The sequence below is a fragment of the Mustela nivalis genome (genome assembly GCF_964662115.1).
Source record: "Mustela nivalis genome assembly, chromosome: 4".
Taxonomy (NCBI): Eukaryota; Metazoa; Chordata; class Mammalia; order Carnivora; family Mustelidae; genus Mustela; species Mustela nivalis.
The window spans coordinates 34,769,871-34,795,395 of NC_139023.1; the positions used below are offsets into that span (position 1 = coordinate 34,769,871).

The 25,525-nt window shown below is 39.5% G+C and overlaps 2 protein-coding genes across 4 annotated transcripts in view; both read right to left on the reverse strand.

Annotated features, from left to right (window-relative positions):
- Positions 1–25,525, reverse strand: part of LIAS (lipoic acid synthetase) — a 475,402-nt gene that overhangs the window by 231,890 nt on the left and 217,987 nt on the right. The window lies entirely within an intron of this gene.
- Positions 1–25,525, reverse strand: part of UBE2K (ubiquitin conjugating enzyme E2 K) — a 75,183-nt gene that overhangs the window by 37,781 nt on the left and 11,877 nt on the right. The gene's annotated exons all lie outside the window — the stretch shown is intronic.

The following is a 25,525-nucleotide window of genomic DNA, read 5'->3' on the forward strand; positions in this document are numbered from 1 at the left end:
CATCAAGCTCTCTGCTCAACGGAGTCTGCTTCTTCCTCTGCCTCTCCCCCTACCCCCGCTCACGTTCTCTTTTTCTGTCTCACAAAAATAAACAATAAAATCTTAAAAAAAAAAAAAGAAAAAAAAGTAAGCCGCAAATATTCTTCAAAATTTTCTAGGGACACCTTGGGTGGCTCAGATGGCTGGGCGTCTGCCTTTGGCTTGGGTTGTGATCCCAGGGTTCTGGAATTGAGCCCCACAGCAAGCCCCACATCAGGCCCCCAGCTTGACAGGGAGCCTGCTTCTCCCTCTTCCACTCCCCGGCTTGTGTTCCCTCTCTCGCTGCGTGTGTCTCTGTCAAATAAATAAAATCTTTTAAAATAAATAAATAAAATTTTCTAGTAATCACATCAGAAAGAGTGAAGGAAGTACAGAAATTAACTTTAATAATAATTTATCTCCTATATATAAAATTATCATTTTAACATGTAATCAAAATTTAAAATTCTGAGATATTTTCCTTTTTTTTTTTTTTAAACCAGTGTCTTCGGAACCCAGTGTTTAATTTACAAATCACATGCACATTTGAATTTGGACTGCCCACACTTCAAGTGTTCAAAAGCCAAATGTGATAGTCAAATCTACAGATATAGAAAGTAAATTATTGGTTGCTAAGAGAGGAGAGGGAAGGAAGAGATGGGAAGGATCTGCTAATGGGTGCAAGGATTATTTTTAAGGATATGAAACGTTTTGGAATTAGTGGTAACAGCTGCACAACTTTGTGAATATACTAATAATCTCTGATTTGTACATTTTAAAAAGTCTAAAAACAGTTTTTAAAACTTGAAAAAAAGTCACATGTGGCTAGTGGCTACAATATTGGACAAATGCACCTATAACACAGAACCAGGAAATAAGTCCAATTACAGCAACAGTCTGTCATTAAAATTTTACTTTCTGGATTTCTGTTACCATACTTCACACAATATGTAATGCAGAATAATTAAAGTTCTGAACATATTAATCCCATAATATTTACTGAGTACTCACTATTCACAAGGCAAATAGTGATAAAATGATCAACCAGAAATGTTCTCTAACCCACCCTATCCACATCTACAGAGGTTTCATTCTAAGGTATTAAACAATAAATTATACAATTTTTAAATGAAGTACATAATATCATGAGAGTAATATTTAACAAAGGGAATATGGAGGATAAGAAGAAGCTTCTCTAAGGAAACTACCTTTAAAAGATTTATGAATAATGCCAGTGATGGCATTTCAGGGCAGAAAAGTCCATCCTGTGCAAAACAGAAGCAATAATGGACGTGGCATGTTTGAGAATTGAAAAGCCACCAATATGCCTGGAATACACACAAAATAAAGGATCAGAAATGAATTGGGGAAAGTAGGCAGAAGCCAGATTACAGGGTCACTAAGAACAATGAGAAACATTTAAGGCTGTGATTTAACAATCAGATTTGAGTCTTTTCAAGAACAAACCACTGTAGTGAGGGAAAAATGCCTGGAGGTAGATTAAAGCAGACACAGAGAGAAAGGTTAGGAACCAGTGAGAGTAATTAGAAAGTCCATTTTGAAAAAAAGGAAGGAAGGAAGGAAGGAAGGAAGGAAGGAAGCAAGCAAGCAAGCAAGGAGGGAGGGAGAGGGAAGGGAGGACTACAGGAAGGAAGGAAGTTCACTTTGATGAAAAGAAGTAAATCAATCAAGAGAGATAAGAGATCAGGGTTGCTCAGTCAGTTGAGCATCCCACTCCTGATTTCAGCTCAGGTCATGATCTCAGGGTCATGAGATCAGGTACCCTGCTCAGCTTGGGAGTAGCTTATCCCTCTTCCTCTGCTCCTCCCCCTGATGACACTCCCTCCCACGCCTGTGCTATCTACCTCTAAAATAATTAAAAATCTTTTTTTTTTAAAGATTTTATTTAATTATTAGGCAGACAGAGATCACGATTAGGCAGAGAGGCAGGCGGAGAGAGGGGGAAGCAGGCTCCCTGCCAAGCAGAGAGCCCAATGCAGGGCTCGATCCCAGGACCCTGAGACCATGACCTGAGCCGAAGGCAGAGGCTTTAACTCACTGAACCACCCAGGCACCCCTAAAATAATTAAAAATCTTAAAAAGAGAGAGAGGAGGAAAAATTTCTAGGAATAAGTTATTATAAACTACAAGCATATGCTCTCTTAAAGAGGGAACCAGGATTACTCTTATAGTTTGCTTTTCTACTGAGTGGATGATAATGCAATAAAAAACTAAGATAAGGAAACAAGAAAGTAAGAGGTCAAAGTTTGGGGAAGAGGAAAATAAAAACTCAGATTTGGCCATGTTGAAAAGAGCTATATATGAAAATCCAAAGGGCCAAGAATACGGTTCATGATCTAAAATTCAGAACTGGGGGCGCCTGGGTGGCTGGCTCAGAAGGTTAAAGCCTCTGCCTTCGGCTCAGGTCATGATCCCAGGGTCCTGGGATCAAGCCCCGCATCAGGCTCTCTCCTTGGTGGGGAGTCTGCTTCCTCCTCTCTCTCTGCCTGCCTCTCTGCCTACTTGTGATCTCTCTCTCTGTCAAATAAATAAATAAAATCTAAAATTCAGAAGTGATCTGGGCTGATGATATGATGATGAGGCAAGACCAGGAAAAACCAAGATAGTCTGTTATCACTGGCATCAAAGGAAGAAAAATATATTTTTTTGAATTTTTAATTTTTAAAATTATTTTTAAGAGATTTTATTTACTTGAGAAAGAGAATGAGAGGGAGAGTGTACGAGAAGGGGGAGGATCAAAGGGAGAAGCCAACCCCTCTCCCCCAAACTGAGCAGGAAGCCCGATGTGGGACTCAATCTCGGGACTCCAGGATGATGACCTGAGCTAAAGGCAGTCATTTAACCGAGTCACCTAGGTGCCCGGAAAAAAATGTTTTAAGGAGAGAGTATCTAAGGTTGCTGGCAGAGAGTGAAAATAATAGCTAATACTTATGTAACACCTTATAAATAGTATTCTGATTTATATGTAGTAACTCATTTGACCCTTTTAACGATCTTATGTATTAACCAACACAGAAACTGAGATACAGAGGTCATACAGCTAATAATTAGTGAAGCTAAGCTTCAAAAATGACTTGTGAGCCAAGACATACATACTTAATTTCAATGACTTATCTTAAGATACCATCAATAACAGAATGCCCTGTTGTATGTCAGTGAGAAAAAAAAAAAAAAAACCTTTACTTATACTTTGACACAATATTTTGTCATTTAGATTTTTTAAAGGGGGCAGAGGGAGACAAAGAATCTTAAGCATGCTCCACACCTAGCACAAGCCAATGTGGGGCTCAATCTCACAACCTTGAAATCATGACCTGAGGTGGATGCTTAACCAACTGAGCCACCCAGGCACCCCTAGAACTTTTTATTTTACACTTACTCAAAAAAACGTCAGACTTCACATATCACTTGTAAGACTGCAGAAAGAAAAAGTAAGCAAAATAGTTATTTTCTTCACATTTAAAGCCCTGAATGTGTACAAACACACACTTCCAGGACCATAAGTAAGAAACTGGTTCCCTTAGGGTAAATAAAACCAAGAACTATGGGGGAGCCTAGGTGCCTCAGTCAGTTAAGCATCTGTCTTTTGCTTCAGGTCTCAATCCTGGGGTACTGGGACACAGCCTCACACCAGGCCCCTCTGCTCAGTGGGGAGTATGCTTGTCCCTCTCCTTTTGCCCCTCCCCCTGCTCTTATGTTCTCTTTCTCTCTCAAGTAAATAAATAAAAGCTTTAAACACACACACACACACACACACACACACACAGATGGATCTGGGACAGATAGGAGACCACAGTGCTATCTGAAAATTATTAAAAGTCATCCCTTGGGGTACCAGGGTGGCTCAGCAGGTTAAAGCCTCTGCCTTCGGCTCAGGTCATGATCTTAGGGTCCTGGGATTGAGCCCCGCATCGGGCATCTCTGCTCAGCAGGGAGCCTGCTTCCACCTCTCTCTCTCTGTCTGCCTCTCTGCCTACTTGTGATCTTTACCTATCAAGTAAATAAATAAAATCTTTAAAAAAAAAAAGTCATCCCTTTTTCATTTTTTCCATTTCTGATGGGGCTATCATAAAGCTATCATAAAATCAATAGCACGGTATTGTAACAGACACATAGACCAACAGAACAGAACAGGGAGCTCAGAAATAGGCCGATACTTATATAGTCAACTCATCTTTGATAAAGGAATAATCTGATGGGAGGGAAAAAATTGTGTTTTGTTTTTTTTTTAAAGATTTTATTTATTTATTTGACAGAGAGAGAGAAGACAGTGAGAGAGGGAAGACAAGCAGGTGGAGTGGAAGAGGGAAAAGCAGGCTTCCCACTGAGGCAGGGCTCAATCCCAGGACCCTGTGATCATGACCTGAGCAGAGGGCAGATGCATAACGACTGAGCTACCCAGGTGCCCCAAAAAACAATTATTTTCAACAAAAATGGTACTAGAGGGGCGCCTGGGTGGCTCAGTGGGTTAAAGCCTCTGCCTTCGGCTCGGGTCATGATCTCAGGGTCCTGGGATCGAGCCCCGCATCCCCCCATCCGGCTCTCTGCTCAGCGGGGAGACTACATCCTCCTCTCTCTCTGCCTACCTCTCTGCCTACTTGTGATCTCTGTCTATCAAATAAATAAATAAATCTTTTTAAAAAATAAAAAATAAATAAATGGTACTAGACCAACTGGACATCCACGTGTAATCTATTACACTTTACATTTTCTAAACTGGCAAAATTCTTAATAACCAAAACTGCTGAAGTTGAAGGGATATCAATAAAGTTCAGAAGCCCTTTTAAAGGCAATACAGCAAAAAAGTAGTAACACCATAAAATCACACTTTTTTTTTTAAGATTTTATTTATTTGACAGAGAGAGACACACAGTGAGAGAGAGACACACAGTGAGAGAGAGACACACAGTGAGAGAGGGAACACAAGCAGGGGGAGTGGGAGAGGCAGAAGCAGGCTTCCCACCAAGCAGAGAGCCGGCCCAATGTGGGACTCGATCCCAGGACCCTGGGGTCATGACCTGAGCCAAAAGCAGCTGCTTAACGACTGAGCCACCCACGTGTGCTTGTCACACTCTTCAACCCAATATTACCACTCCTAGAAACTGCCTACGGAAATAATTTCATTACAGGTAGGAAAAAATGTATAACCCTAATGGAAATCACTGATGCATTAAATATAATAAGAAAAACATTAATCTAAGTAACCAATTAATTCAGAGATGTCTACAAGAATTACAGTGAAATTTAACAGAATACTACAAACAAAAATAAATGAATATACTTCTGGTTTCCAACCCTACATGTAAAAACTCAGAAATCACCATTCCCATCCACAGAGGAAAAAAAGTCAAACAAAACTGAAAATCAACAACTCCTCTTAAATCCATCAGAGAACTGAAGCACAGGGCAAATGCTACCCTGTGACGTGGTGACGTGACTGGGAGAAAGTAAGATTCAAAATTACCAGGGCAAAAGCTCACAAGCATGAGCCATTACCCCAGGAGGAAAAACTAAACTGTAATTGACAGAGTGCTGGAGGCACAGTCGGAATAAATTTGAGAGTGAACAACTCTCAAAGGGCCTTGCCACCTTTGTTGAGTTTTTACCTCCAAGTTCCCTACCACATTTTCAGAGACGATCAGAGGAAAATGGGCTCATGCTCCTGGCAGAGAGAAGGGGAAAGAAGCCATTTTGAAACAGACCTATTCTGTTTTTCTTAACAAGGCCTGTCCTCAAGAGAAACTTTCACCAGAACCTAACCAACTAGAGTCTTAAAACAGATCTAACCTACCTGAGTGAATGGAAATACCCTATACCAAAGCCCTCCAATCTTCCAGTATCATTGAAGCAGGGGGACTGAGAAGTATTTCTAAAGGTCACAGCTTAGCAAAGGATAGGCTCCCTAAAAGACTGAGACCCAGGGACACCTGGGTGGCTCAGGTCATGGTCCCAGGGTCCCCGGACTGAGTCCTGCATCAGGGAGCCTCCTTCTCCATCTGCCTGCCATTCCCCTCTGCTTGTACATACACACTCTCGCTAATAAATAAGGTTAAAAAAAAAAAAAAAAGAGTAAGACCCAATTACAGGACTATAGACTGCTTCCTCTCCCCCAAACACCACATCAATAGGGCTCCTGTGTAATAACAGGCGATTACAACTCCAAGAACTGCATGTCTCAGACCTGACTTAAGAAGATATCTCTAGGGAGCCCCAGAGGCAACACGGAAGACAAAAATAAGAACAACAGAGGAGATTTTGGACTTTGGTATCTACAGCTATAGCAAACAGTATCCCCGGACAGACAGACATAAAGTCTCACACTGAAGGCCTATCTACCTTGGTTCCTTTTACCCAGTACATCGTTCATGACTTTGGCTTTCAAGAAAAAATTATAAGGCATACCAAAAAACAAAACCACAGAAAAAGACTCAGATGGCAGAAATGCCAGAATTAGACTAAAAATTTTAAACTATGATTAATATGCTAAGTGCCATTATGGAAAAAGTTAACAAGGCCCAAATCAAGTAGGTAATGTTAACAAAGAGATGGAAACTCTAAGAAAGAATTAAAAGAACATGCTAGAAATAATTAAAAACAAAAACAAAAAAAACTAACAGAAATGAAAAATGCCTCTGAAGGGCCCATTAGTAAGTAAACACAAAAAATGAATCTGTGGGCTAGAAAAAAATGAATAGAAACCCCAAAATCTGAAATGCAAAGGAAAGACAAATGAAAAAGACTAGTATCTCCAAAAGGTGTAACATGCAAGTAATGGGAATATCAGAATGAGAAGACAGGAAAAGAAGAAATATTTGAAGCAACAATGACCAAGAATATCCCTAAATTAATGACAGACACTGAATCACAGATCCAAGACATTCAGAGAATGTAAAAGAGGATCAATCCTAAGAAATCCATAGCTAGGCATATCATATGCAAACTGAAGAAAACCAAACACAAAGAGAAAAACTTGAAAAGAAAATCAGAAGAAAAAAATAAACCTTGCCAAACAAGGAGCAAAGAAAAAAATTACATTGGGGGGTGCCTGGGTGGCTCAGTGGGTTAAAGGCTCTGGCTTCGGCTCAGGTCATGATCTCAGGGTCCTGGGATGGTGCCCTGCATCAGGATCCCTGCTGGGTGCGAAGTCTGCTTCTCCCTCTCCCACTCCCTCTGCTTGTGTTCCCTCTCTCGCTGTCTGTCTGTCTGTCTGTCTCTCTCTCTCTCTCTGTCAAATAAATAAATAAATAAATAAATAAAATCTTTTAAAAAAAGAAATCATGAAAGCAAGAAAATGGACTGTAGTATTCAGTGTTGAAAGCAGGAACGCATGGGTGGCTCAGTCAGTGGAGTATGTGACTCTTGATTTCAGGGTCGTGGGTTCAGGCCCCATGTTGGATGTGGAGATAACTTAAAAAATAATAATAAAAAAAACAGCAGTGTTGAAAGCAAAAAGCCCTACCAACCTAACATTCTATATCTAGCAAAAGTATCCTTCAGATATGAAAGATAAATAAAGACTTCTCAAATAAGAATAGGACATCTATTATTAACTGACCTGTCTTGCAAGAAATGTTAGAAGAAATTCTTCAGGAAGTAAGAAAATACTAGATCAGAAACACAGAATTTACATAAAGAAAAAAGAAACAAAGGGCATTAGAGAAAAAATAAAGGTTAAATAGAATCTTTGATCTTACTCTTTTCTGGGCAGAGGAGTTGGGGGAGGAAGGGAAGAGGGTGAGGGGGAGAAAGTAGGTGGCAAAGGGCAGAGGGAGAGAGAGTTCCAAACAGGCTCCACACCCAGCATGGAGCCTGATGCAGGCAGGACTCTATCTCACCATGCTGAGATCATGACCTGAGCCAAAATCAACAGTGCGATCCTTAATGGACTGAGTCCCCCAGGCACCCCTGACTTTTCGTATTCTTAATTATCTAACAGATAAGAATATGTTCAAAACAATAACAACAAAGTATCTGGTGACTATACCTCATGGGTAAGAAATGAATGAGTCATAGTAGACAGGAGGGAGGAAACATGAATTTTTGGTTTTTTTGGAAACGTGAATTTTGTTACAAAGTACTCTCACTACCTGTGAAGTAGTACAGTGTTATTACAAAGAGTACCTGTTAAGTATATGCAGCAATTTCAAAGGCAACTACTAAAAATAAGAAAGAAAGAAAAAGCAGAAATAATATGCTAAGAGAAGAAAAAAAATGGAATCATAAAATGCTCAATAAAACAAGTTAAGGCAGAAAAAGAGTGTAAGACAAAAAAAGAGAAGGAACAAGGGCAACAAATAAAATACAGTAAAAAAAGGAGGGGGCACCTCGGTGGCTCTAATGGTTAAGCATCTGCCTTTGGTTTGAGTTATGATCTCCAGGTCCTAGGATCGAGCCCCATGTTGGGCTCCCAACTGAGCGGGAGTCTGCTTCTGCCTCTCCCTCTACTTGTGATGTCTGTATTTCTGTCTCGGAATAAACAAAATCTTAAAAAAAGGGAAAAAAAACAGTTACAAAAATCAGACATTAATCCAAATATATCAACAATAATTTTAAATATCAATAGTCTAAATATAACAAAAGACAGATACTACTGGAGTGGATAAAGAAAAAGGTCAACTATAAGCTATCTAAATGAAACTCACTTTAAATGTAAAGACAAAGACACACTGACAGTAAAGAGACTGGAAAAACTATAAAACTAAGAAAACATAAAAGCTTCATGACAACTGGATTTGGCAATGATTTCTTGGATTTGACACCAACAAAAATAGAAATAAACTGGAATCACATCCAGAAAAAGTTCCTGTGCATCAAAGAACACAATCAACAGAGTAAAAAGGCAACCTATGGAATGGAAGAAATTATTTAAAAGTCATGTAACTGACAAGTGATTAATATCCAGGATATGTAAAAGAACTCTTAAAATCATAAAAAAAAAAATTTAAAAATGGGTAAAGTGGGGCGCTTGGGTGGCACAGCGGGTTAGGCCTCTGCCTTCAGCTCAGGTCATGATCCCAGGGTCCTGGGATCGAGCCCCGCATCGGGCTCTCTGCTCAGCAGGGAGCCTGCCTCCCCCTCTCTATCTGCCTGCCTCTCTGCCTACCTGTGATCTCTGTCTGTCAAATAAATAAATAAAATCTTTAAAAAAAAAAAAAATGGGTAAAGTACTTGGGCAACCCTGCCGAGACCCCTCTCACTCTTGAGAACTTTTTATCTTCATTTAATAAACTTCTATCACTTTACACACACACACACACACACGGCGGCGGGGGTCGGGTCAAGTACTTAAATAGACATTTCTCTACAAGATATGCAAGTGGCCAACAAACACATAAAAAGATTCTCAACATTATTACATAACTATAATTAGGGAAATGCAAATCAAAACCACAGTGAGATACAAGGATCTACCGGGATGGCTACTATAAAAAAAAATTGAAAGCAGTAAGTGTTGACATGGATGTGGAAAAACTGGGACCATGTGCACTACTGGTGGGAACGTAAAACAGTGCAGCCACAATGGAAAACAGTATGTTGTTCATCAAAAAATTGAAAATGGAATTACTATGTGATCAAGCAATTCCACTTCTGGTACATGCTCAAAAATCAGGGTCTCAAATAATCTGCACCCATTTCATGGCAGCATTATTCAAGAAGAGCCAAAAGGGGGGCACCTGGGTGGCTCAGTAAGTTAATCATTTGACTCTTGATTTCAGCTCAGGTCATGATCTCAAGGTCCTAGGATAGAGCCGCATGTTTTGAGGATTCTCTCTCTCCCTTTGCCCCTCCCCCAATTCTCTCTTGTTCTCAAATAAATAAATCTTTTTAAAAAATTCTTAAAGTATATATAAACATAACAACAGTTTCAGGGGTGTCTGGGTGGTCTGTCAGCTAAGGATCCAGCTCTTGATTTTAGCTTAGATCATGATCTCAGGGTTGTGAGGGCGACCCCACACCAAGGCTCTGTACTCAATGGGGAGTCTGCTTAAGATTCTCTGTCTGGGAGCGCCTGCATGACTCAGTCTGCCTTCGGCTCAGTTTATAATTCCAGGGTCCTGGGATCAAGCCCTGCATCGGGCTGCCTGATCAGTAGGAAGCCTGCTTCTCCCTCTCCCATGTCCCCTGTTTGTGTTCCCTCTCTCGATGCGTCTCCCTAATAAATAAATAAAATCTTAAAAAAAAAAAAAGATTCTCTCTCAGGGTCTTAGTGACCCATTCCGTTAAGCAGCTGCCTTTGGCTCCAGTCATGCTCAGGGTCCTGGGATGGGAGCCCCAGACTGCATTCCTCACTCAGCAGGGAGTCTGCTTCTCCCTCTCCCTCTGTCCCTCCCTTGTGCTCTAGTGCTCTCTCAAATAAAGAAAATCTATAAAAAAAAAAAAAAAACACCTCTCTCCCTCTAAAATAAACAAACAAATCTTAAAAACAAAAAACACAAGGAGCTTCACAATACATGAGGCAGTACAATAAAACTATGAGAAAGAGATGAATCCACTACTATCCTCAGACTGCAAGATGAATCCACTACTATCCTCAGACTGCAACGTCCTTCTACCACTATTTAACAGATCCAGCAGACAAACATAGATAGGCTAATTAGCAAACACCAAACTGAATCTAATGTACATCCATAAACTGTTTCATCCAACAGCAGGAGAATATATACTCTTCTCAAGCTCAAAAAACACAAATTCAGAAGATCAGGAATAATATAAATTCAAAAGAGCAGGAATCATACAAAGTATACTGTCAGACCACAATAGAATCACACTGGCAATCAGGGGCAAGTGGCTGGCTCAGTCAGCAGAGCATGCAATTCTTTTTTTTTTTTTTAAGATTTTATTTATTTATTTGACAGACAGAGATCACAAATAGGCAGAGAAGCAGGCAGCGAGAGGAAGAAGCAGGCTCCCAGCTGAGCAGAGAGCCTGATGTGGGGCTCCATCAAGGATCATGACCTGAGCCGAACACAGAGGCTTTTACCCACTAAGTCACCCAGGCGCCCCCAGAGCATGCAATTCTTGACCTCAGGTTTGTGAGTTCAAGCCCCATAATGAGTGTAGAGGTTACTCAGAAATAAAATCTTTTAAAAATAAATAAAAAATAAACTAGAAATCAATGACAGGAAGATAGCTGGAAAACCTCAAAACACTTGGGAGATTAAACAACACACTTCCTAATAACACACAGGTCAAAGAAGACCCCTTAATAGAACTCTTAAAATGTTCTGAACTAAATGAAAACAAAAAGACATCAAAATCTGCAGAAGGTAATAAAAATGGTGCTTTGAGGGCGATTCATGTTGAATGCATACATTAGAAAAAAGTCAAAATTAATCTAGGATCCCACCTATGAAATCAGAAAGAGAACAAATTATATACAATGAAAAGTAAAGTAATTTAGAAGCTGAAGCAATGAAATTGAAATCAATGAAATTGAAAACAAGAAATAAACAGAAAAGCAACTGAACCAAAAATTGGTTCTCTGAAACAATCAAGTAAATTTTAAACTCTCGACAGTTTAAGAAAAAAGAGAGAAGACACAAATTACTAAATATCAAAATGAGAGACCCATCTCCACTAATTCCACAGACATTAAAACAGCAAGTAATATTGCAAACAACTCTATGCTCAAATATTTGATGAATCAGATGAAGTGAATTGATTCCTTGAAAGACACCACCTGGGGCACCTGGGTGGCTCAGTCATTAATCATGTGCCTTTGGTTCTGGTCATGATTCCAGGGTCCTGGGATTGAGCCCCACATTGGACACTCTGCTCAGCAGAGAGCTTGCTTCTCCCTCTCCCACTCTCCCTGCTTGTGTTTTCTCTCTGCTGTGAGACACAATCTGCCAAAATTCAACAGACAGACATCTGAGTAAGACTGTATTAAGGAAATTGAATCAATAATAACTTTATAAAACAAAAAGCACCAGCCCCAGATAATGTCAATGATTAATTCTACCAAACATTTAAGGAAGAAAGTACACCAATTCTCTACCACTTATCATCTCTTTTGTAAGATAGAAGCAAAGCAAAAAGTATTTCCTAACTCATTCTATGAGGCCAGTATTACCCTAACACCAAAACCAGACAAATGACAGGTACAGACCAGTATCCCTCACAAACACATATGCAAAAATCCTTAAAAAAAAAAAAAAAGCAAATTTACTCCAACAATGAATTAAAAGAACTATACAGTTACCCTTGAACAAGGGGGTGAGGGGTGCTGATGCCCTGTACAGTTGGAAACCTGCATGTAACTTTTGATTCCCCAAAACCTTAAGTACTAATAGCCCACTACTGACCAGAAGCCTTACTGATAATATAAACAACCAACACATATGTTATATGTTACATGTATTAATACTGTAGTCCTGGGGCGCCTGGGTGGCTCAGTGGGTTAAAGCCTCTGCCTTCGGCTCAGGTCATGATCTCGGGGTCCTGGGATCGAGTCCCGCATAGGGCTCTCTGCTCAGCAGGGAGCCTGCTTCCCTTCCTCTCTCTCTCTGCCTGCCTCTCTGCTTACTTGTAATCTCTCTCTGTCAAATAAATAAATAAAATCTTAAAAAAAAAAATTTTACTGTAAAGCTACCGTAATCAAAACATGGTACCGGCCAAAGAACAAAGAGATCCATGAAACAGAATATATAGCCCAGAAATAGACGCACATAAATATAATAGTCAACTAATCTTTGACAAAAGAGCAAAGTGACTATAACAGAGCAGTCTTTTCAACAAATATTTCTGAAACAACCAGACATACACACATGGGGGGAAAATATCTAGACAGTGCTTACAACACCCTTCATGAAAATTAACTCAATGGATTAGAGACCTAAACATAAAATACAAAAGTATAAAACTCCTGGAAGATAACAAAGGGAATAATCTAGATAAACTTGGTATGGCTATAACTTTTTAGATAAAACACCAAAGGTTGAATCCATGAAAGAAATAACTGATAACTAGAACTTCATTAAAATAGAAAACTGTTGTGCAAAAGACAATGTCAGAATGAAGGTATAAGGGACTGGGAGAAAATACCTGCGAAAGATGTATCTGATAAAGGATTGTTACACAAAACATACAAAGGGGGCACCTGGGTGGCTCAGTGGGTTAAGCCTCTGCCTTCACCTTATGATCTCAGGGTCCTGAGATGGAGCACCATATTAGGCTCTCTGCTCACTGGGGAGCGTGCTTCCCCCACCCCTGCCTCTCTGCCTACTTGTGATCTCTGTCAAATAAATAAATAAAATCTTTAAAAGTAATACATTCATAAAACACAAAAATTAGAAAACAACACAAAAAATGAACTTAAGACCTTAACAGACAAGATATACAGACTGCAAATAAACATATGAAAAGATGGTCCACTTCATAATGCCACAGGGTAAACGCAAATTGTAACAATGAGATACCACTACACACCTATTAGAAGAGCCAAAATCTGGATGAAATGCTGGCAAGTATGTAGAACTGCAAAAATTCTCAATCAGTGCTGGTGGGAATACAAAATTATGCAGCCACCCTGGAAGACAGTTGTGGTTTCTTACAGAACTAATCACACTCCCTGGTTATTTACTCAAAGGAGTTGAAAATTTATGTCCACACAAAAACCTGTACACGGTTGTTTATAGCAGCTTTTTTCATGATTGCCAAAACTTGGAGGCAACCAAGATGTACGTCAGTATAGGAGTGGATAAACTGTCATATATTCAGATAATGGAAAATTAAATATGTATTTATTACATATATAAATGGATAACAAAAATAACTATCAAGCCACAAAGAGATACAGAGGATAGTTAGATGCCTATTGCTAATTGAAAGAAGTCAATCTGAAAAGCCTACATAATTGTGCAATTCCAACTATATGCCATTCTGGAAAAGCAAAATTATGGAGACAGTAAAAAGGTCAGCAGTGGTGGCAGTGGGGAGGGAGATGGATAGGATGACACAGAGGATTTTTAGGGCAATGAAAATACTCTGGGGAGGTGCCTGGTTGGCTCAGTTGTTAGAACATGCAACTTTTGATCTTGGGGTCAGGAATTCAAGCCCCATGTTGGGTACAGAGATGACTAAAAATTAAACTTAGGGGTGCCTGGGTGGCTCAGTGGGTTAAAGCTCTGCCTTTGGCTCAGGCATGATCCCAGGGTGCTGGGATCAAGCCCCGCATGAGGCTCTCTGCTCAGCAGGGAGCCTGCTTCCCCCCCCCCTCTCTGCCTGCCTCTCTACTTGTGATCTCTATATGTCAAATAAATAAATAAGATCGTATTAAAAAAAATAAACACTTAAAAAAAAACCCCACTCTGTATGATATTATAATGATGAACACATTACACTGCCCCCAGAATAAACAAAACCAAAGGTGAACCACCTTAAGGTAAACTACAGACTTTGGGTGATTGTGATCTATCAGTGTAGGTTCATAAGTTATAACAAATGTAACCTATACCTTGGCAGTTTATAGGGGATACTGATGAGGGAAGCTATGCATCTGTGGAAGCAGGGTGTGTCAAAAAGTTGTTCTTAAATCTTGTGATTCTACACAAGTCTTCCTTGACATCAACTATCATCACTCACAGAGCTAAAATACTTTTACTGTGGTTGTAACTTTGCTTGTATGTAAGAAAGTTCATAAACTGAAAATTCCTGTATTTACTAAATATATAAAAACATGGAAAAAGTTACTCAAAGTTCCCTCTGAAAGAGGATTAGGATTGAAGACAGGAAGGAAAGGGTGAGTAAGTACTGAAAACTATTACTCTGGAGCACCTGGGTGGCACAGTTAGTTAAGCATTTGACCCTAGTTTTGGTTCAGCTCATGATCTCTAGGTCATGAGATCAAGCCCCACGCCGGACTCTGGGTTCAGTGCTGAGTCTCCTTAAGACTCTCTCTCCCTCTCCCATCTCCCCCATTCTCTCTCCCCACCAAAGTAATGATTGAAAAAAAGAAGAAAACTTTTACTCCACATATTTCTGCATTGAATAAATTTTCACAAAGACCCTCTATCCTTAATTTAAAACAACTTTTTAATCTTCCAAATTCCTGTATCACTAAGAAAATGCAAAGGAATTTTAAATGATAAAAAGTACTGACGGTAAAAAAGAAAAAAATAACTAAAGAAATGAAACCAAAGGAAAAAAAAACATTAGAACTAAAATAAAATTGAAAAGTCTTCGGCTCAATTAATAAGATAATAAGTAAAGGTGGGAAAAAGAAACTAAAAAATGAAGTAAATCAAACCCTGTATTTGCTACATATTAATAACATCATAAATAACAAAAGTGTATTACATATGAGATTCTTAAAACACCTAAATTGACCCCCCCCCCAAAAAAAAAAACAACACCTAAATTGACAAAAATTTTGAACATGAACAGGACATTAAGACAGAGAAAGAAATTCACAAAGAACATGCCTTTCAGCAACTGCTCTAAAAAGCCACCTGGGTTCTCAAACACATATCCCAATTTACAAAGAATAATCCCATATGGCTTGAAAACAATGAAAAGAATGATCATAAACACATTTTATAAAGCAAACATGGCTTTGAGTCCCTACCCCGAAAACTTACCCACCACAATCCTGAACAAAAATAGGCAAATCTCACTAAAAAGATACACAACTCTGAACAAAATCTTGGTTAACATACATTACAAATTGAAGTACTATTCAAAATGGCCAAGAGAAATGTATTCCAAGAATTCAATAATGATTTCACTCCATGAAAACTTTTATCAAAAAGCACTTGGGGAGTGCTGGCTGGCTCAGTCCATGAAGCATAGGACTCTTGATTTGGGGGTTGTAAATCTGAGCCCCAGTTGGGTGTACAGATTACTTGAAAATAAAATATTAAGGAGCACATTTGGTTGAGCATGGGGCTCTCGGTTTCTGCTCCAGTAGTGATCTCAGTCAGGGTCATGAGTTGGGATCCACGCTCAGCAATGACTATGCTTAAATTTCTCCCTCTCCTTCTACTCCCCCAACCCTGCAAACACGCATTCTAAAAATAAATAAATCTTAAAATCCAAAAAAGTTAAAAATGTATTTTAAATGCCTTAATTTGAACAATACAGGCCTTAATTTGACAAAGTATATACATGAAATTGAGATAAAATTCTATTTTTCTTAAAAAAGGGAAAAGATGCCTGGGTGGCTCAGTGGGTTAAACCTCTGCCTTCGGCTCAAGTCATGATCTCAGGGTCCTGGGACGGAGTTCCGCATGGGGCTCTCTGCTCAGCAGGGAGCCTGTTTCCCCCTCTCTCTGCCTACTTGTGGCCTGTCAAATATATAAATAAAATCTTAAAAAAAAAAAAAAAAGAAGAATCCTTTCACCTAAACACAAACATTATTATAAAATCCAACACGAATTCATTTTGCATAAATGTTATTTTAACCACAAGAATTTCAAACAACAAAGATCTCAAATTATTTCTGAAGCTGTGACTTGAAATCCCCAATCTCTAGAACAGTGAGAAAGTTAATTTATTCTTGTTTATGCCATGCCAACTATAGTATTTTGTTATGGTAGCCTAGACTGATCAAGACATCCACGCACTGATAATAAAAAAAGGGAAAGGGGAAAATCATTATTGCCATTGGAGGCGACTACTATACCAATCTTTACTCTGATAATAATTATTTTTCTTTCCAGTTGACGACAGAAAACTCTTCTTTCTGGGAGAATATCAGCTAAGCAAATGTAGAGTTGCCAATTAGGAAAATCAACTTTCTGCAATGCCCAATGAAATAACTGGTGCAGACAAAGATCAAATGACCTAGTATCGCTAACAGTGAGGCAACATGGTATTATTACACATCCATTAATGACTAAATATAAAATATATACTACATTTGCCAAAAGTCTTGCCAAAAATGTTGACCCTGAATCTAGTCAAACCTTTACACATAAACTTCCACTTTACAAGAAATACAAGAAGCACCTCCATAAAGAAATCTCCAGGATTTTCAGTGTCAAAAAGAGAAAAAAAGAAGGGTGTGTGTCAAAGAACCACTGTAAATTTTAGAACACTAAAAATTACATTCTCATGCAATTTGTAAACCTTAAGTAGATCCAGTTCCCCCCTCCCAAAAAAGGCTATACGACCTGAGGACATATGAGATTAGATACCAAGGAATTAACATTTTCTTTAGTAGAATAATGATACTATGGTTATATAAAAGAATGTTATTTTTAGGAGATGCAAGCTCAAAATTTTGGTAGTGAATTACCTTCATAACAGTAACATTAACAACTGTTGAATCTAATTAGTGGGAATATAAGTATCCTTCAACTTTCCATTTGAAAATTTTCTTAATAAGGGGCACCTGGGTGGCTCAGTCAGTTAAGTGTCTGCTTTCAGCTCAGGGCTTGATCCCAGGATCCTGCGATGGAAGCCCAGCATCTGACTCCCTACTCAGTGGGGCGTCTGCCTCTCCCCCTGCCTCTTCTCCACGCCCCCACGCTTGGGCACACACACACGCCTGCGCTGTCTCTCAAGATAGGAAGGCAGGAGGAAAGAAGGGGGGGGAAGGAGATTTCTTAATAAAAAGTTAAATACGGACACCTCGGTAGCTGAGTAGTTAGGTGTCTGCCTTCTACTCAGGTCATGATGCTGGAGTCCAAATCCCGCATCAGGCTCCCAGCCCAGCCGGGAATCTGCTTCTCCTTCTGACCCTCTCTGCTCTCACGCTCTCGCTCTCTCTCTCTCTCAAATAAATAAATAAAATCTTTTTAAAAAATTACGTAAAATTAAAAAATAAAACTGGACAACTGATTTTTCAATTTGACTTTAAAAAAAAAAAAAGATTGTATTACTGGTAAGACCATGATGAAACTGGCTACCTCATGCAGTGCCAGTGCTACAGTAATTTACAACAAACTTTCTGGGAAGCACTTTGGTCATCAGCATGAGAAATTCAGACACTATTACCCAGTAACTTTTTTCCAGGAAATCTATCTTAGGGAAATAAATTAATATAAAAATTATATATATTCCATTCAATACATACACATACACACACACACTTTGGAAGAAACAGAAACAACCTTTAAATGTTCGAGAAAAGAATGATTTTGGGGCACCTGGCTGGCTAAGTCAGAAGAGCATGATCCTGGGGCCGCTGAATTCAAGTCCCATGTTGGGTATAGAGATTACTTAAACAAATAAAACTTTAAAACAAAACTGGTTTTGTTTTTAATATTAAATATCTGTTAAATACTATTAATATTTAATGCCACTTACTATTTAAACAATATATATATATATTTTTTTAAGATTTTTAGGTCATCTTGGGGCACCTGGGTGGCTCAGGCATTAAGCACCTGCCTTTGGCTCAGGTCATGATCCCAGGGTCCTGGGATGGAGCCCCATGTCAGGCTCCCTGCTCAGCAGGAAGTCTGTTTTTCTCTCTCCTTCTGCTTGTGTTCCCTCTCTCCCTGTCTCTCTCTCTCTCAAATAAATAAATAAAATCTTTAAAAAAAAAAAAAAGATTTTAAGTAATCTTTACATCCAACGTGGGGCTCAGACTCATAACCCCCGAGAACAAGAGTTGCCCAATCCACCAATTGAGCCAGCCAGGCACCTCTGAACAGTAAACATTTTAAAAGAATATTTAATATTTATCAGGTACCTGGGTAGTTCAGTCAGTTAAACATCTTTTTTTTTTTAAAGATTTTATTTATTTATTTATTAGAGAGAGAGAGAGAGAGCACTCACACAAGTAGCAGAGTGGCACGCAGAGGGAGAGAGAGAAGCAGGGTCCCCACTAAGCAGAAAGCCCAAAGTAGGGCTCAATCCCAGGACCTTGGGATCATGACCCTAGCCAAAGGCAGATGCTTAAATTACTGAGCCACGCAGGAGCCCCAAATATCAAACTCTTGATCTCTGCTCAGGTCTTGTTCTCATGGTGGTGAGTTCAAGCCTCAGTTGGGCATGCAGCCTACTTAGGAAGAAAAGGAAACAGAAAACATATTAAAAGGGGAAAAAAAATACAAAACAGTAATACTACATACTATGACCTTGATTTGGTTTAAAAAAACAAACAAACAAAAAGGATGCCGGGTTGCCCGGGCGACTCAGTCGGTTAAGTCTGTCTTCGGTTCAGGTCGTGATCCCAGAGTCCTGGGATAGAGTCCCCTGTCGTGCTTGTTGCCCAACGGGAAGCCTGCTTTTCCCTCTTCATGCCCTGCCAGCTGCTCTCCCTGCCTGTGCTTTCTGCCTGTGCTTTCTCTCTGACAAATAAATGAAATCTTAAAAAAAATAAAATAAAAAAAAAACGTTACTAGCAACAGCTATCTGCGTCTGATGAGAGACTGTTGCTTACACCTGCCATCTTTGTACATTTCTAAATTCTCAAAAAAGAGTAAGGAGACAAAGACTGTGCTTCTAATAAATATTTAAAGATTATAAGGTCTTTTCCCCATGGTCATACACATAACTTCGTCATCACCAGAAACTGTACCTTCTCTGAAGTCCATTTCAAGTTTCTCAAATTCCCAACCTCCTTAGATCAAGTTCACTATTTAGTACTCCAAACCCAGCTATTAGCTAGTTTAATCGAACATCACGAACATCTCCGTCATTCCCTTGCTAACCTTGAAGCTTTTGTTCCTTCATGGTACTCACATGGCAAAGCCCCATGCTAGTTAAATTCATTCCCCAATTAACTTAAACAAAACAAAACCACCTTCCTGTATCTGCCCCAAGCAGCACTGCTGGGAAAACACACACACACAACCATCATTAATTGGTCTCATGTTCAAGTGAAGACCACAAATCCCAAATGAAAACTTAACATTGCCCTAAGTGTCTCTGCTCCTATTAAAGATTAATCCTTCCATTTATGCTCGTAATATCCCCCCTTTGTTCTTCTCAAGGACTTTACAGGCTCAATCACTCCTCCTTTCTCTAGCATAATCAATTTCTCCCCTCCATCAATATACAAACATAATCAATAAACTATGAGAAATTTTTTAAAAGGCACCTGGGGGGGCTCGGTTAATTAAGTGTCTAAGCCTTGATTTTGGCTTAAGTCATGATCTCTGAGTTGGAGATGAAGCCCCGAGTCGGGCTCTAAGCTCAATAGAGAGTCTGCCTACCCCTCTCCTGCCTGCACTTATGTGCTCTCTCTCTCTCTCTCTAAAATAAATAAATAGTATCTTAAAAAAAAAAAAAATTAAGATTTCTGAAGCCATATTCTTCTGCAGTTCCCCTTCTCTTCTCTGCTCCTGTCAAAACAAACATTATAATTAGCTGACCATAGATTCTAGTTTCTCACCTCACTTCCTAACTCTGTTCAATCATCATCATCCATCTTCACCATTCCAATGAAGATATTCTAGTCAAGGTCACCAATGATAACTGTGCTGCAAATTCAGTGCTCATTTCTTTCACTCAGCAGCATAACAAAACTGACCACTCTCGGAACTCATCTCTTGATTTCAAAGACACCACACTCCCCTAATTTTCCTAATATATCACTAAAAGCTCACTCTCCTTATCTTTTGATGTTTCTTCTAGGCTCAACCACAAAAGATGCTAGGCATCCATGACAAAAACCAGAACTTTGTCCTAGGATCCCTCCTTTTCTAACCAAATTCTCCTACAGTTAAGTCACCCAGTCTAAGCTTTAACCTGACAAGAACGAAGCAAAACTCTTAAATCTTCCCTGATACTTTTCATGTGCTCCTCCCACTCTTTCCCATCTCGGAAAATAGCATCCCAAATGTCTGGTTCCTAGGTAAAAGACTAGGTGTTTTTCCAGGTCCTTCACTTTTCATCTGCACCATCAGCAAGCTCTTTTTTTTTTTTTTTTTTTTTAAGATTTTATTTATTTATTTGACAGAGATTACAAGTAGGCAGAGAGGCAGGCAGAGAGAGGAGGAAGCAGGCTCTCCGCCGAGCAGAGAGCCCGATGTGGGGCTCGATCCCAGGACCCTGGGATCATGACCTGAGCCGAAGGCAGAGGCTTTAACCCACTGAGCCACCCAGGCGCCCCAGCAAGCTCTTTTGACTTACCTTTAAAACATATCCCAAATACTTCTCTTCAGCCTATTTAACTGTAATCCCAAGCTACAATCATCTCTTGCCTAGGCTATCTAGAAAGGCTTCCAAAAAGGTCTTCCTTACTTCATTCCTGCCACTTCCCACCTCCACAGGGCAAGATGTCTAACCAACTTCCTCCCTCTTTTTTCTTTCCTAATGAAACCCTGACTTTAATTGGGGAGCAATGTGCTCAGCTAAAAAAACATCCCCCAGTTTCACGTAAACCAAGAAGATGTTATGACACAGGCCAGGATAAAAACAAATAAAAATAGATGTCACTGAATGGGATTTCTCAGAAAGCTCTTTAAAAAGGGGAAGCTCAGCTGACATGCTGATTATGCTTTTCCCTTTCTGAAATTCAGACATGTTGTCTGGAGCTGTGACAGGCATTTTGAGAGTTTAAGGACAAGGGTCAAACTCCTAAGAAAGGTAAACTGAAAGTCAGTAGTCTACTAACACTGTATAATCCCTAACCAACTAACTCTGGGATACTTTCCAGACTGGACTTTACTCCAGCAAAAATCAACCCCTAACTCCGAAACCCTTTTTCTTTACATCTTCAGTGTCAATTTATTCTCCACACAGCAGCTAAAGAGGTATTTCTCTTAAGGGGGAGGGGTAGATCTTGAATCCCAAGGATCCCACAAGGTAGACGGGTAACCTTGGGGCAACATTTACCTACTCAAAAATACATCTCACATTAGCAGTGAGGAATCAGGCATTACCCTGAATTGTTATTTCCTTAGTCATAAGTTTAAGGCATCAGAGTGTTTTGTTTTGTTCTGTTTTTAAGAGAGAAAGATCTAGAGAGTAGGGGTGATCGCTTCTCGGCCTTTTGGCTAAGATCAAGTGTAGAGAGTAGGGGTGAGGTGGGTGAGGGAGAAGGGGCAGAGGAACAGGGAAAGAGATTCCCAAGAGAACTCCACACCCAATATGGAGCCCAATGTGGGGCTTGATCCCACAACCTTGAGACTATGACCTGAGCTGAAATCAAGAGCTAGACCCTCAGCCATCTTAGCCACCCAAGCGTCCCCAAAGTGGTATTTTAAAAACAAAAATTTTGTTTTCTTTAAATCCTCAAATGGATTTCAGAGTCACAACACAAATTCCTTACTTTGGACTTAAATTTTGTGTGATCTGGCTCCTGCCTACATCTCTAACTTCATCTTGCATCCTTCACGGCCTCTTACCCACAATACTCCAGCCACAATAACCTCCTTTTGCTTGCTTAAACATAGCAAATTTATTCCTAATTTATGGCCTTTAATTTACATTCACTATTTCCTCTGATCTTACAGATAAATAAGATCTTTTTAAAAATTTTAAAAAGTATTTGTTAAATAAAAAGCTTTTGGCATTGATGATACAAAGACAAACCATGATGCTTACCAATGAGGATGCCTACCTCTTGAGCTTCTCGGGAATCATCAGGCTCCCTGCTCAGTGGGTACTCTGGTTCTCCCTCTCCCTGTGCCCTTCCCCCTGATCATGCACACGTACCCTCTCAAATAAACGTATAAAACCTTTTCTCCTCCCAAGATTTTATTTATTTGACAGAGACACAGCAAGGGGCATGGGAGAGGGAGAAGCAGGCTTCCTATAGAGCAGGGAGCCCGATGTGGGGCTCCATTCCAGGACTCTGGGATCATGACCTGAGCCAAAGGCAGCACTTAATGACTGAGCCACTCAGGTGCCCCTAAATGAATAAAACCTTAAAAAAAAAAAAAAAAGTAGGGAATCTAATAGTGAAAGACAGCTTCAAATCACTGAAAAACATTAAAAATTGCAAATCTGGGTTGAAAGTCAGATTGGAATTATACTCAAATCTTTGGAAAACTTCAAAATGTTTATATATGCAAACATACATTTAAAAAAATTAAACAAAATTAAGATGTATCTCACATGTTTGAACTATTTCATAGACAAAAATATTTTAAAGAAAAGAATTATTGGGGTACCTAGTGGCTCATTGGGTTAAGCCTCTGCCTTCGGCTCATATCATGATCTCAGGGTTCTTGGATCAAGTCCAGAATCGGGCTCTCTGCTTAGCGGGGAGCCTGCTTACCCCTCTCTTGCTGCCTGCCTCTCTGTTTACTTATGATCTCTCACTCTCTGTCAAATAAATCATTGAAATCTTAAAAAAAAAAAAAGAATTATCCCCAGGGGTGTGATTACAGATAATTTTTACTTTATTATAGTTCCATGTAGTTTCCAAAATTCAATAATAAGCAAACATGTTACTTTTGTACTCACAGCAACTGGCTATTTATTTAAAAGGGAAAAGCAATTAAATGGTTCTACAGTGACTATAATGATTACTAGTGCTTTCTGTATGCATATAAGAATTGATCATCCTGATGTATGACTAAGTTAATTCCAATTTACCCTCCCAACTATCAGTTTAAGGGTTATTCCCAAAGAACTCTTTCCCTGAGATTAGGTTACACCACCCCACAGTTCTCCTTACTTAAATTCAAACAAACAGACATTGTTCAATGTTTCATGGCCTTACTAGATCATAACTTACTCCATAACAGCGTGGACTATGTGTATCTTTTTTTTCTTTTTTAAAGATTGACTGACTTCAGAGACAGAGAGCACTCGGCATGTGCGCACACACACACCCAAGCATGAGCAGGGGGAGGGGCAGAGTGAGAAGAGACTCCCTGCTGAGCAGGGGGCCCAACTAGGAGGGGAAGGGGCTCCATCCGAGGACCTTGGGATCATGACCTGAGCTGAAGGCAGAGGCTTAACCAACTGAGCTGCCCAAACTGAGTCACCCAGGCCCCCTGGACTATGTCTATCTTATTAACAACACAGATGGTATTCAATAAATATTTGTTAAATAAATGGAGAAAAATGTAGACTTAAACTATTAAGAGTTAACCCACAGTGATATAGATGACGTTATATATAATACTAAATAGATGCTCCCTAAGATCTTTAACAAGGAAAACTGCAAAACAAATAAAAAAATGACTGCCTTCTCACCATCTTATTTCCCAGGTTTGGCTTTGACATTACATCACCCCAAAGCATGAAGTGACCAAATTATCAACACTTACACTGAACAGAAACCCATTCTTCATTTATGGGCCACCTTTATCAACATATTATAAAGTCCCTACTCTCAGAAGCAGGATAAGCGGTCATACCTTCATAATGGTTGAGAATGAGCTCCCTGTCGCTTAAAAAAAAAAAAAAAAAACCCTTAAACTCATTAGGGAAAACAAATTGCCAGGTAAGCTTCCTGCTTACCTGGCAATGAGCTAAGCAATGGAGAACTGAAAATATAAGTCTCTGCCTTCAATGACTCACACTCACAGTTCCTAAGAGCAATAAGAGATAAAGCACCTAAGGATTTAATCAAAGTATGACCACGCCTACAGATAAAATGTCTGACACATATATCCCATCCAAACACCCAATGGCCTAGTAATACCACTCTCAGATAAACATCCACAATTCTTACACACATGTACCAGCAAAACCTGGAAATAACCAGATGTTCAAAAGATGCATAAACTTTAGTATATTCTATTAAAAAAAAAAGGAACTACTACAGAAGGATTTAAGAATAATGAAGTAAAATGTATTATCACTGCTGAAAAACAACAGTATCAGACAACCCACACTCTTAAGTACATCAATCCCAAACAGGACAGTTCACATAAAGCAAAGAAACCTTGGGTGCCTGAGTGGCTCAGTCAGTTAAGCATCTGCCTTTGGCTCAGGTTGTGCTCCTAGAGTACTGGGACAGAGCCATACATTAGGCCCCCTGCTCAGTGGGGAGTCTGCTTCTCTCTCTGTTCCTCCTCCCTGTTCATGTTCTCTGTCTCTCTTGCCCACTCTCTCCCTCAAATTAAGCAAAAACAAATAAAACCACAAAAACAAAACAAAACAAAGAAACCTAAAAGTAAAGTACCCATAGTCACTTGACAAAGAAGGCTACATAAACTAGCCCTGCATCTGTAATCACTAGAAAAATATGTAATCCCAAAAAGGCTAAAAAAAAAATTATCAGAGTAACATGGCAGCCCTAACACCTATGCAAAGGTTTACACACTTTCTGCAGCAACTCCAAAAAAACAAAAGTAGATGATTATCAAAGATTTTGTGTCTTATTATAAATGTTATTAAGCCTACCAATGCCAGGCACTATACAAGACAAAGGAAAAAAGATGAATAAGCATCCTCATGGAGCTCATTGATATCTAGGAGGACAGAAAGACATATGTACAATTACCAACGTATAGGGCACCTGGGTGGCTCAGTCGTTAAGCATCTGCCATCCGCTCAGGTCATGATCCCTGGGTCCTGGGATCCAGTTCCCCATTGGGCTCCCTGCTCAGCAGGAGCCTGCTTCTCCCTCTCCCCCTGCTGCGTTCCCTCTCAGGCTGTCTCTATCAAATAAATAAATAAAATATTTTTTAAA